The sequence below is a fragment of the Ostrinia nubilalis genome, chromosome 5 (assembly GCF_963855985.1).
Source record: "Ostrinia nubilalis chromosome 5, ilOstNubi1.1, whole genome shotgun sequence".
In the NCBI taxonomy this organism is placed as follows: Eukaryota; Metazoa; Arthropoda; class Insecta; order Lepidoptera; family Crambidae; genus Ostrinia; species Ostrinia nubilalis.
In genome coordinates, this window is record NC_087092.1 from 8,916,641 (window position 1) to 8,919,883 (window position 3,243).

The following is a 3,243-nucleotide window of genomic DNA, read 5'->3' on the forward strand; positions in this document are numbered from 1 at the left end:
CCTGAACTCATTAATCTCTCTCCATATTCCGTTCCCAACCTCTATAGTATGTCTACTATACTTAAACTGTATAAATGTATATAAATGTATTATTTCATACTTAAATTTCAATAGTATTAAGATATAAACCTGTTGTTCTTGTATTTAATATTTTAGTCGTTATGTACTTAGTACTATAGTAGTAGTTACCTATATCCTATGTCCTCTCCTGATCCTAATTTCCTAAATTTAAATCCGTTGCCGAAAATATTTTAATCTCCCCGTTTCCCCGTTTTACTCGACTCTGGCACGGCGCATACAGCGCGGATTGCCATAAAAAAAAAAAAAAAAAAAAAAAAAAAAAAGTGACAAAAAACTTTAAAATAGGTATTTGAAACAAACCATAGCTAATTTTCATAATGGACTGTACTATACGATAAACATGTCAGTCAATTTGACAACCTTGTCGGAAATATTATTCAATGAAAATATTGTCCGAACCCTTAGTATTTCTCTTCGGTAAATACTTTAACACATTGTGAACCACTTTTCTTTCACGACTATAAAAAGATTTTAGCAATTTAATTCACAAAATCAATTGCGCACATTTAAAATAAAGTTTGTTTACACTTTGACAGCAATAGACTGACATGCAAGGTGACATGTCAATGAAGTTTTCAGTTACTGTTGCCATTAAAAGAAATTAGTACCATTAGTTTTCCGCAACATGGCGAGGGTTTTTATGTTCCTGGTCAGGCTATACAATATGAAGCTAAAGATAAAAATGGAGGCCAGACTTGGAACAAAAACTTGAGTCAAATACCTAGGTACTTATCTCTATCTCGCTCTCTGTGGGCCGACCTCTCTTTTTAGTGTGGACTGTAGTATTACTATCTCCTGATTTAAATCTCCTAGTAAATTCTTCGAAATAGCCAATTCACTAACCAAATCAGAAGTTAAACAAATAAATAATTAAATATTTGAACTACGATTACCTAGTTATATTAAAAATCACAAAATTGTCGGCCGTTTAGGTTTAATGTGTTGGCGAATCAGGGAATTACAATCCCAATTCCTGGGGAATCGGTACCATGTGGCAACATCGGCCCAATCCGGCCCATCATGGCGGTTGTTTACTATTTTGTTCATTATGCAGTTAATTTCGTTTGAGATTGTTTACAGGAAATAATCATTGTTTTATCACAAGAAATGGTGCAAAATTTTGTAGTGCGTGGTTGCGGTAGTACGTGGTGTCCTGGAAGTGACATAAGATTCCACGCGTAAAGTGTTTATTTCGTGATTTCCGACATTGGATCATTGTAAACATTTTTCACATTTTTTACAGTAATTTCTTCCTAAAACGTTTTACCAGTATTTACACTTGTCATTTAATGATACCTATGTCAAGAAATAAAGATTTTACATTGAGTTTCATTGAATTTGAGCAAATTTATATTTTTTGTTTATTTAGAAAGAGAGAGTCTGCCCACAGAGAGCGAGATAGTGATACATAGTTTGTGCTTCAAGTAGGTATTCGGAGTGTGGCCTCCATTTTTATCTATAGCTTCATGGTTATAGATAATGATACCATTACAGAGGCGACACTTCGTTTACGTTTAGTTTCTGCCTATTGAATTGGATACTGTAAGGAAACATCAACATCATCATTTTAGCTACTGGACGTCCACTGCTGAACAAAGGCCTCCTCTAATGATTTCCACATCGCCCAGTTGATAGTGGCCTGCACCCAGCGTCTTCCTGCTATCTTCAGTCAGTCGATCTTGAGATTTTAGAAAAATTCCCACTCGTCACGGTAGGAACAAGGCTAGGGATGACCCACGCCTTCATTCCAGAACCAATAAAATAACTGAAAGTCAGAAACTTTCAGTTATTTTATTGTCTCTAGGTACTTTGAATTCAATAAATAAGTAAGTACATGATGCGTTTTGTTTTTGTTAGTTATAAAATAATTAAAAACGTATTAAAAATTTCCCTACTTTCGAGAAAATCGCCTTCACTGTCTACACTCCCCAACAAAATTGACACTAATGACATAAGATTTTTGCCTCACTCTTGACGAAGCGTTTGTATGAAGACTATCCATCTAGGTTTTATTAATCTAAGGGTGCAGATTTTATCGCCATAAATTATGAAACTTGATAGTCATGGATTTGACTGACAGCTGTCCGTCAAATTCCCGCCCCGCACCCCGCACTGTACATATTTTGTTCGCGATGTCTGTTCTATACGTATAGATGACCCACGCTGAACTGTCCCACCCACAGATATGGATAGATGCAGCATGTGACAAAATTTGTATGAAGCCGAGCGTGCCACTTTTTAAACGTCATTAGTGTCATTTTAGCGAATTTTAGTGATTGCCGCAACGTAAAAATAATCGTATCATCGTACTGCATTCGCAAAGTCATCGAAAGATATCGTGTGACTCGATTCAATAATTAATTAATTCCGATCAAACTGATAATTTGTTAAATAAAAAACCAAAAACATCTTTATTTACCTTTTTAAATAAAATAATTCGTCAAATCTCGTTATTTTTTTTACCCCACCAGCGTTTCAAGATAAAAATTTGTCAAGTGCATGAATACATGGATTAGTGTGTGTCTTATTGTTATGAGTAAGTACGGTTCCTTGGGATCGGTATGAGTGCACCACATACAGGGACCATGGTTTTAACTCATAAGAGTACATCGCAGGATATGTATTAAAAACAGGGTTCGAAAATATCCTTATGATATATATCTGATATTATGATATATATCCGATATATATCGGATATATATCATAAATATCGGATATATATCGGATATTTTCGAACCTAGGGTTCGAAAATATCCTTATGATATATATCAGATATATATCTGATAAATATCATAAATATCGGATATTTATGATATATATCCGATATATATCGGATATATATCATAAATATCGGATATTTTCGAACCCTGATTAAAAACAATCTACTTTATACTTCTTCTACTGCTACTTTATTCTAATTAATTATTTGTTACTTGTGCTGTTAATTACTATTTATTCTTTCTACCGTGTTCGTACTACTGTCCTCGTAAAATCATCGTACGCGATTGTTGTAATCGGATTACATGAACATCACTCGACCATGTATGTCCATTTGGACATATCGGAATGGCACGCTTTGACGATCAACTTGCTGTATCTACTCTAATCCATATCTGTGGTCCCACCAAACTCAATGACAGGGGGGCGCTACCATCTTTCAAA